Source organism: Octodon degus, unplaced genomic scaffold (genome assembly GCF_000260255.1).
Source record: "Octodon degus isolate 3935 unplaced genomic scaffold, OctDeg1.0 scaffold00260, whole genome shotgun sequence".
In the NCBI taxonomy this organism is placed as follows: Eukaryota; Metazoa; Chordata; class Mammalia; order Rodentia; family Octodontidae; genus Octodon; species Octodon degus.
This window is the reverse complement of record NW_004524836.1, coordinates 897,056-908,405: the sequence shown is the minus strand read 5'-3', so window position 1 is coordinate 908,405 and position 11,350 is coordinate 897,056. Positions and strand designations below refer to the sequence as shown.

General features: G+C 40.3%; 1 protein-coding gene across 4 annotated transcripts in view; it reads right to left on the bottom strand.

Moving 5' to 3' along the window:
- The window catches only part of Il15 (interleukin 15), a 97,143-nt gene that overhangs the window by 1,109 nt on the left and 84,684 nt on the right, over positions 1-11,350 (bottom strand). The gene's annotated exons all lie outside the window — the stretch shown is intronic.

Here is an 11,350-nt window from a genome sequence, read left to right as displayed (position 1 = left end):
GGATGGTGAGCACAGCGTGAAATGGTTTTCTTCTGGTAAATGAGGCTCATTTTATGACTTTGTGGTGTTTCTGGTAAGTCATGTACACTGCAGAACACTTTTTATTAAGATAATTTTAGTTCAAGAGTTCTTCGTGAGGTTTGTAATTCATTATGGATACTTGCTTTATTTCTCATGGGAGACATAGTCACCATTTATAAGCAACTTGAGTTGCTGCCAGCCCTCCTTCAGAAGTCAGCAGCTATCTATCAGCCCACAGATATCTGTCTCTTTTGGCCCCACTCTCAAACCTAGTGCCACCGTGGGCTCAGCGCAGACTCAGTTTGTCAGCACAGTTTGATAGCAAGACCTCACACGGGCTGGAGTTTCCTGGCATTTGGAGAAATAGTGGGAGAAGGTGCACTCTATGCTAGTTCCATACAGTTCCCCCTTAACCTGGGTGCCAGTGCTGCTGTTCTTGAAAGTTATCCCCACTGCTTTGCATACTCTTCACAACCTCATTTTTCTACCTTCAGTAGTCTCCAGCTGGAAGGTGCTGATGGCCCCAGTAGAGTCAGTAGCTGTGGGCAAATGGGTGACCATGTGCATGGTGCGCTATGCAAGCCTTTCTACCCACAGTCCTGGCACTCATGGGTGGTGGGTGCTGGTGCACTGCTGTTCACAGGGCAAATGGTGACTCATCGTGCCCTGTGCTTCTTCTTTGGGCCTCCCTGAAACCTGGGTTATGTATATCTCGCATGCATTCCTGCTAGAAGGTTAGATCAGTGCTGAGTCCCTTCCAGCCATCTCAAGAGGCCTGCTCTCACCCTTTTTCAGGCCGATCCTCTCCTAAGATGAGGGTCTGAAGTGGGCTGGTAAGGCCTATGATCTAGGAGTGGTCTTCCTTTCTACCAAACACCCCCTAGACACTGGACTTTTTCATCTACCTGGACAGTCGTCTTATTTGACCTCTCGTATCAGACTTTATCCTTTGCACCTGCTTGAGGGTCACTGCTTTTCTCTAGCACCAATGCAGACACTCAGCCTTAGTGGTCATCACTCTCCCTCCAGACTCTTAATTTCTCTGAACAGAGGTCCCGTGAATGCACCCTCTGACCAATTTGACTATCGGCTAAGCAGGACACAAGTGACTTAAAGATGACATGTAAAAAGGTCTGATGTCTCTCCTCTGCCACTTCTGTAAATTTGGAAGCTGTAGATATATTCAATCTTTCCTATGGCTAGAAGCAAAATATGGACAAATGCAAAAAGAGGAGAGAAAATTTGTAACAGTGGAGGTGCACAGCAACTAAAGTGCTAAAAAGGACACAAAGTATAACATTCTAATGTGATAAATTGCTGTATGACTGTTAAAGTGAGACTTACCATAAATTAGGTAAAATTCTGTGTACAATATAAAATCATTTAACCTTTAGGAATGCACTTATGAAATGGAGGAAAAACAGTTTTAAGATATCTCTTCATGATGAGTATGTCTAAGTGCCAGAACTGCATGGGATTTTAGTTTTTTTTATTTCACCTTCTGATATTCTCTGATATTTTCATCACAAACATGGAGAGCTTTCATAAGTTAAAGAAATTTAGTGAAGGAATGCAGCTGACTGTGTCACTTATGCTAAAGAATAAACCTGCTGTGTCCAACGTGGGGGTGTGTTAAGAATATCTACCTTATGCAGGAGTCAACACCCCAAAATTCAGAAGTGACTTTTAAAGTTTTATTTAAATCTTTCACTTGAAATTATTAAGGCTTTCTCTGAACTGGGCTTCTTGTAAAGGATGTACTATCTGGTTTTACTTTTCATTTTTGATCCTACATGTTACTCACTATCACCTTCAGGTCTGCTAAGTTTGGAGGTCTGCATCTGCCTTTGTCTATTTTTCTAGTTATAAATGAAATATTTATTAATGCCTTGAGGAGGAGGAAGAGGAGGAGGAAGAGGAAGAGGAGGAGAAGGAGGAGGAGGAGGAGGAAGAAGAGGAAAAGGGAGAAGGAGGAGGAGAAGGAGGAGAAGAAGAAGGACAAGTTGAACAATAATATGACTGCAGGGTACAGGGAGTTACACTAACATGTAAACCAGCCCCCTACTCTGGGGCCTCTGACTATACCAGCCCTGCCCACTGAGACAAGAAACAGTGACCTGAGCTGAGCACCACACAGAGCCCCAAAGTGACCTCAGAACATCCCCAAAAATGTCACAAGTGGGCCAGGGAGATAGCTCAGCAGCCCAGCTCCTGCCTGCAAGTGCAAGGTCTTGAGTTCAGTAATAACAATAATAAAAAGTGTCACAAATACTCTGTCACTCGCCACAACTGGCACAGAAGGCAGAGGTCATGCCTGCTTGATAATAATTCCCCAAGCATAGCAAGCATAGGGTGAGCAAATGGAAGTCCCTGGGAGACTGTGGGGATCCCTCTCTCCGTGAATTACCAATTATCTTCTCTGACAAATTACCCCACATGTGATTGCTAGGACATTAAAGCAATATCATCCAGAATGACAAGTTTATTTTTAAGTTATTTGGGAAAAATGTTATTAATAGATCAAATTATTAGACTTTAAGGAGACTGATGGTGGGGAGACAACAAGAAATCATTTTGCCCTTGTTCTAAAGAGTAATGATCTGTACAGCACTTAAGGTTAGAAGAATAAACAAAACAGTTCAGTAGGAGAGCAAAATGAGAGATATATGCCCTGAGGACGGTGCTTCCTGCTTCCTTCCTGTAGGAGGAAGGGGTGTGAGTCAGAGGAGGAGAGAGACAGAGCTTGGGAGGGGAACATGGTGAGGGCAGGGGGCAGTGGAAAGCTACTCAGAAGTCAGCGCAGAGGCGTCGGAGTGCTCCTCACTGTCTGGCTGCTCTTCAGAGTCTGGTATCTCCTCCTTGAAGACACATGCTGTCACCTCCACAAGGCTCTTCCCAAGCTTCTCAGACACTCCCAAGAATGTGTGTGCACTTCCATTTAGCACTCTATTTGGGATAGAGACATGAGTTCAAATTCTTTCTTTGCTACTTGTTTGCAAGCACAAGTACAAGTTCAGAGGCAGAGTAGGACTCACTGCTAGAACCCCATGTAAGGCGAAGATCAGATTTCTAGGAGGTAGCTCTTTTACCAAAAAAGTATATGATTTTTTCATATAGACACTCAACTATTTTTTTAATAGAGCAAAGGCAAAAGTGTTTAGCATGCCATTAAACAACAAGAGGAACATTGAGATTATTCATTAGACAAAAATTGGGACAGTGGAAAAGTCTTTGATTCTGGGATGACCTTAGACAAATTGGATTTCTTTTCTTAGGGAGGGAGTAGTACTTTTAATTTGGAAAGGAGGAAAAACTGAATACAGGAATGACTGAATAAAAAAAAAAAAGATGGGTGTTTGTCGTGGTTTGATGACTGGAGGTCAACTTGTAGCATCCAGATGAACTGAATCAGCATGGGGCTGGGTGTGGGAGGCCCACCGGAGGATTGTTGTCTGTAGCATAAGAGGTAGAAGTGGAGAGGAAGAAGTTTAGAAGCTATATGGAGTTGTTGACTTTCCTGGAGGATCTTATCACACTGGCTTTCCTGATGAACTCAGCTGTCCTCTTTGTTGAAGAAGCTCAGGACCTTGTGGCCTCTGAGAATGGTTGCAGTTCACTTTGGGGGAACTCCGGTGCTTACTTGGAGCATCACTTCCTGGTTCTGGAGAGGAAGGTAGTGCATTTGTTAAGTCTCCTAGAGAAGCCTGTCATGCTGGCTTTCCTGATATAGACTTGGCTGTTCTCATTACAGGGGGAACTTGGGACCCATTGTCACTGAGCATGGCTAGGGGACCTTTCAGGGGAGTTCTGAGTCTTACTTTGAGCTTTACTTCTTGGGTCCACCATAGGTCCCTCAGTCTGCTAGCACAGATCCCCCATCTCACTGGCACTAGCTTCTACTGCTGACCTTGGGGCCTTCCCAGTGCAGATCCTTTGTTGTGGCCTCTAGGCCTCCAGTTGGGCTTGTAGAAGACATTGATATGAGCTCTAGGTCTTCAGCTGCACTCACGCAGGACATTGTCATGGGATTCAGGCCCTCAGCTGGATTCTTTAGTCTTTAGTGTTTGGATACATTCCCTGCAATTCTTTGGGTGACTATTTTAAAGTAATTCTACAATTAGTTGTCCTGTGTTGTTTCCCTTGCAAACCCCTGACTACAACAGTGTCTAAAGGGAATATGTTATGAAACAGATAAGGAACAGACTAGTAGTTCTCAATAGCAGCATCGACTTCACTTAGCTAGAAATGCAAACCTCTGCTCTCTCCTCCTATCTAGACCTGTGAAGCAAAATTCTGTGCTTAAGGGTCCAACCCATGTTCTAAGATGCCCTGTGAGTTGTTAATAGGCAGAAGTAAACTTACAAGTGGAACAGCCAAAAATTATGTCATAGTGCCTCAAGAAAGTAGAAAAACATGGGATAAGTCAACCTCTACCCCATGGCCACATCCTGCAGGAGTCTTTCAGTCTCTTATCAGATGGGTCTTCCCAGTGTGCCTGTGCTTCTTCACTTCCCACCTGTTCTCTTTAGGCTCTGGCCAAACAAGCTTGGAAATCTGGAAAGCTCTGAGCTATGGCACATAAAGTTGTACCAGACTATGTTGTTCTGTTCTGTCTCTACCTGTCCAAAGCCAACCACATGTAAATATTAGGTCCTGTTGTATTTCAGATACTAGTATGGACTTCTTCAATGATATCTAGGTGCTGAGCATTTGATGAATTCTTTTCATGGAGTTACCCAACTCATCAAAGGCAGTCGTAGGTCCTAGTGAACATACAAACACCCTGCACTGCAGAAGTGACATATAGGAGATGTGCCCAATTCAGTTCTCTTCGACAGAAACATTGAAATTAAACAATAGTGTATTACTTTTTCTTTTTCCTGGAGCATCTCCAGGATCCCTTTTAGAAGGGAAGAAAAGAGCACTGAGACGTCCCTGTAAAAATGAGTCACTTTTGGGCGACATCTTTCAAATAATAGCTGTGGCCTTCTGAGAGCTCAGAAACAGGATACGTTATCCCTAATGTTCTCACTAGCTCAGGGGTCCCTGAGGAAAGGGTATTCTTTTGTAGCTAATGTAAATTACAATGCTTGTCTTTGTAGTTCCATGATTCTAAGTGACATTCTATTAAAGGTGTTCCTGACATAAACAGGATTAGATGGTAATGGGAGAATTAAACAAGAATTATGCCTGACTGGCAACCTTGAGCCTAATAGTCTTTAAGAATCACACCACAATCTTTCTTTTTTCTCCGTTTTTTATAGTGATCCATTCACAGAGGTGGCAACTTCAAGAATTGAAAAATTATAAATCACTACTGATGTCTCTTTCCCACTACATTTGCTACTACCATCTGCTCAGAGATTCTGTCATTGATGAAAATTAGATAGTAGGTCAAGTGAATGTGTATTCCATGTTTATCATGACCTTGGTATTTTGATAATAAAAAAAGAAGTGACAAACCAGGCCTGTCTTTGTGGCTTTATGATGGGAACATGAAATCATTCATTAATAAAGGCAATGAAGAAAACTACAAGAACAAATAACCATGACATGCTCAAAAGAATTCGAACTCCCAGTTCTAGTTGACACCTACAAGCTGTAATACAATTCTTGACTAATGTGAGAAGAACAAAATGTGTAGTCAAGGTCATACATAAAACCAATAATTAATATAAATAATGTAAGTAGTTATAGTCAGCAGCAGTATTAATGTAAACACAGGCTTTTGTCTGTCTAGCAGACCAAATAGCATGAAAATGAATTGCAGAGAGTAAAGGGAATCTAGAAATAATATAGTACTCATTGTAGAATGTAACAGTTTATTAACTAGTGGAAGTAGCTGTTCAAGTTAAAATAGGATTAAGGCAGGGCATTAGCGGAGTGACCTGAAAGACAGTATTCCCCAAGGCAACCAGACACAAGCCAATGTGTTTAGGAAGACTACTGGTGAAATTCAATAGGTAGAAATGGTTAGAATTCCAATTCTGCTTGGAAGCAGAAAGTATTAAAAGGAAGAGAATTTTTTTTCAAGGAAGTTCTTGGCATATGTAATGCTGGCCCTGTTTTCAACCTAAGGCAATTTTCAGTTATGCTGATCAAAACTCCTAAATAATCACCTTGCTGGAGTGAAAGAAACCAAAACTGCTTCAGGGAAGAGGATAAGAAGCAGTTATTTGGTCTCTATGCTTTACCAAGAACAGTAGTGTTGTCTTATTTCACTCACAACAATCCTGCCAGTCGATATCACTAGACACTAGAAAATAGACCCCTTCTAAGTGACTTCCGAGTATCAGCTGACTACCACCACGTCTGCTCCCACATTTCTTCAGCTGGTTTCCTTTCAGTCACAGACCTGGTTCCCTAGAATATCTAAGGCCTGTGCTCTCTGATGCCAAACTTTCTTGAGTTTTATGCCCTTGTGACTCTTGGGCCAATAGCATCATGTCTTCTGGGAGCTACTAGGTTATAATCTACATTTGAAAAAGACCCTACAGTGCACATTCAAGTACAGATGCACATTTTACAAGATACAGTGCTGCCTGAGCTTTTGTTATTAATAGAATAGATGAAAAGTTCCTAGATAATCATTCTTAAACTCTTTTCACTCACAAGACTTATTAAGAATCTCAGGAAGACTATAGACCCACAGATTAAAAAAGAACTATGTGTGCTGATATGTACTCTTATATTTTGAATAGAAATAGAAACTTTCTGAATACTGTATAATTATGTTAGCTAGTTATGTGCAGACTGAGTCTAGGCTAAAAAGTCTTGGAGATGTGATTGAGACAATGGAAAAATCAAAAGCATGAAAGGAAAAGCAACAGTGAACTCTGTTATACAAGCAGATCTTTAATTATAAAAGTTGAGCTACTTATGCAGGCCTAGAAATTGACAGAAAATCTTAAATCATTTATGTGTATGTGACAAATTTCTCTCCCTTTATTCTCTCTTTATGTATTTCTTCACAGTAGACTTTATTGATAGTTATTTGAAGTTTTATCTCTGCTATACAGTATGGATGTTGACTGTCCCCCAGAGGTCTATGTATTAAAGACATGGTCCTCTGGTGTCACTATTGGTAGGGGTTGGAATCATTGAGAGGTGGACTCTTACAAAAGATATTTAAATTACTGGTGGCATTATGGGACCGTGACATTTTCTTCTTCCACTTTTTTCTTCTTGTTTCCACTTTTTTTTCCACTTCTTTCTAGTAGTTTTGCTCTATCTTAGTTTCTTGCCATAATTGCTACATTAACAAATTTCAAAGTTAAAGATACAATCCTATTAAATAAATTACCTCACATTGATATTTAAATTGACAAAACTCTTAAACCTCCAAGTGTGCTCTCCTAGTTGAGGTGAGCTTCATGTTTTTCATCATCACAATAACTGCACTATGATAGCTCATTTTACTGGGCAAGACTCTGCAGGACCAGAACAGAGCAAATGGTGCCAGCCACACCCAGAAATGCTATGAATGATGGCAAACTTTTCTGAAACAGCTGACAACTGTTTCCTTCCGACTTACAGGTCAATGTTGCAACCAGTGTTACCAAGTGAATTTCCATGTAGCACATAAAATTATTAAAGAATGTATATAAATATGTTGCAGGCAGATTATATTATGTAATACTATATTATATTATTTAAAAATGATAACCTGAACAATAGCTTAAATTTTAGTCAAAAAAAATCTTTTTTTTTTCAACACCCAACCTGAAACTTAAAGAAGGGCAGCTTTGCTTGACACATGGGTTCAGGCCAACCACACTCTGCCAGGTCACTGTCCTGGCCACCCATCTTAAACTAGGTCCAACTTCCCAAATGCACACTCAATCATGAACTCTTCAAGAGCTTAACCTGCTAACAAATATAACATACTACAACCCAACATCTTCCCAAATTCCCATCTCCGAATGTATGAGACTGTGGAGCAGTATTTTAGTTTCACACTATAGCTCTGTTTCTCTGCAGTCATCACACGGGCAGGTAGACTATTAGTCAGATTTAATGTTTTCAAATCTTCTGGACAATGAGGTTTTTTGAAGCTTTACCTTAGACTTTTCTCACAGGTCCGTGGTGCCAATGATTGCAAATATTCGTTGCTGTAGCACATTTTACGTTTGTTGTCAGAAATAAAGATAAATCAAAAAATGCAGTGACTCCTTAGGAAGAAGTCAGCTCTGCTGAGAAACACAGTGTTGCATGGAAAACCGGGATCCTTCAGATGGGCACAGTCTTGGCCCAGGAGACGCCTCCTCCTAGAGGGTTATGACCTCACCATTGCGGCAAGTGTGATCGGCAAGTGTGATCGTGAATTCTACTTTTCCTGACCCAGAGAGTGAAAGACCTCTTTGTAAGAGGAAAAGACTCCTATAGTTTGCAAATCTATTCTCCTACCAAGAAAAAAAAAGTGTTTTCCACAATGCCCATATCATCTATCAAAAAGTCATCCAACCGAAACGCAGGTAAAGGCAACATTGTGGCATTCAGATCGAGTCTCTGACTGCCTGTCAACTTCCTGTTTACAGAGAAAGAAACTTTGCTGTCCCCGGTTCATACACAAAAGGCTGAGGCGCAGGACCAAGTGACCAGCAAAGGCAACAACCAGCTAACATCACACTGCCGCATGTTTGCTGTCCTGAAGTGCATGTCTCAATGGAAACACAGTATTTTTTATGGGCTGCAGTGTGGACAATAGGTCCATGATTTTTCACTCTTTAATAAACTCTGGCATACCAGGAGCTTACATTATATTGAAAAGAGTGGATGAAATGTTTGCAGCAACGCTATTCATAATACTGTGTGCAACAGCTGCTTTTATTTATTCATAAATACAGCACAAACATCTTACTTGTCAAAAGGAGAGGATTTTCTTTTACTATAAAAAGATAATTAATTCAGGCTGGATAAACTTAATGATGCATTTACCATCTGGGTAGAGCAAACAAAGCACCAGAATAGAGTTGTGTGAAGAAAAAAATCAAAATATGGAATAAAAATACATGCTTAAACTTTATTTTTATTTCTCAAATAACAAATAATTTCCACCCCAAGTATTATGCTCATGCTTATTTAAAAAGAAATATAAAAGGTAATAGGGCATAGAAAAATACACAGCTGCACTTGAGCAAAATATCAGGTGGCTTCTTTTCTGTTCTCTTTCATTTTTACACACCAGTGACAAAAGTAAAATATTTCCATGGCTCTGCACCTCTTCTCATCCATGCCCATGGGAGACAAAACCTCTTACCAAATAACATAATGGAGATAAAGGTGCTTGGTGAACTTTAAAGAATCATAAACATAGAAAAAGACTGTTATCCCTTCCATTGGGTTGTGTGCCCTTCCTTAGGAGTTCACAGATGCATCAGGGGTTTTGGCTTTATTACCTCAAGTCAGGAAATTGAAGTCGGCTGATGGCTATGATCTTTAAAAACCTTTGAGAAAGATGGTGCTTGTCATGGAGAATGGTGACTGCACGGATCCTCTCATTTCACCTGCAGGCTCTCGGCTGTCACTTATTCTGCATGATGTCGTCCTTCTTAGCCTCTGCTTAAACACGTCAGCTTTCATCTAAGCGTCTGCATAGCTCATCCTGATTAAATGTGGTGTGGTTGTAGCAAAGCTTCCTCTTTTCCCCCGTCACATCTTGCCTTTACATCCTCTGCCTTGCTGATCACTCACAGAACACTGCCTTCCTGCACTTGTGCCTCCCTCTGCCCCATTCTTCTTGATGAAAGCTGGCATTCCTTACATCCAACAGCCCTCAGTGAGAAGTGATTGAAAATGTACTTCTTACAAGGAGCATTTCCTGTGGCAAGACTTTGGCCACGGAACAATTTTAACTGTCCACAGAGCTCAAGACAGGACGTACCCATCAATTCTGGAACTTCAGCTTCTCAAATCATACGAGTTGTAAACAGCTGTGTTGACAGTGAAGGAGCACTTGCTTACTGATGTTTTTCCAACTGTTGCAAGGAATTTGCTAAATGACTGCTGTGGTGAAGCTTATATAAGATGATGCTATTAAAACTAATTTTAAAAACCTGAGATTTAGTGTTTAAGGAGTTTTATTTCAACTCTCTCCTTGACTGTAGAAATGATGCTGCTAGTATATTTTATGCCTGTCAGAATTTTTAAATGATGTTTCTTTTGAGGGATGTGGCAAAATCTTTAATAGAGGCTCTGAAATCAGTAAATATTTCTAATGCTTGCTTCCCCTCTTGGTTCATTTTTCCTTTCTGGTCATTCTTAAATTTTTTGAGCTCTACAAACATGCCATCATAGTCTTTGATTCAAGGACTTGGCAGGCTATTTTTCCAATCAACTCTTTGTTCTTTCCCAGATAATTCCTCATCAAATTCCTTAGATAAGTTCTGTTACCATTTCTTAAAGAACACTTTGCCATTTTGGATACATCTGATCCTCGCTGGTGTCTCCTGGAATGGACACCAGCTGAATGAGCACTTATATGATGCTTTTGATAATGCTTTTGATAACTTGCTGGATTGCAAGCTCTGTGAGGGTTGAGAATGTAGCTGGCCTAGTTACAGCTATAACCTTGGAAACCACCATTATGTTTGCACACAGTAGGTTTTCAATAATAAGGTTCTAACGTGATCGAAGGTATAAAACCCTTATGATGAAAACAGTGGTAACAATGATGAACAAAAACTACTCGTAGGTTTTGTTAGATGTTAGGTTTTCTGAAAGTCAACATTGTAAAAACAAAACATACAACTTTCAATTCGGCTTTTGTGGAGCAATTTCCTCATCAATTCCTCTAAAAGCTTACCTCAAAGTGCAATATTGAAGTAAAATATAGAATAAAAGCATGACTGTTAATAACCAGTTTTATTAATTCTAATTCATTACTTTGATGTGGGATCAGATACAGTATACAGTTATGACTAACGGATTGCATAACGTCGCTGAAGTTTACCTTGCATAATAAATTCTTTGGTGTGGATGATTCCTTCACCATATTCAGAAACGTTAAATGAAATCTGTATGGAAATAGCATTGCCTTGGGGAAAAGTACTTACATGTGACGTGTATACTCATGGAACCCATGATTTATCTGTGGCTTTTGAGAGCGTACACTAAGGCTGATAAAACACAAAAGGAAGAAAAACATTCTGTAGTATTTCTGAGTTGGGAGGGGAAGAGAAAACAGTAACACTATTTGATTTTCATATTGTATATGTTGATTTGACCACAGGAGTTATTGAATTTGATGGCATAAATAGTAACACATCAAAACAGATGACCCTCTTCTGCCAACTTCCGGGAACCCCCGGACCCAGTCCTAGCCCAGGTC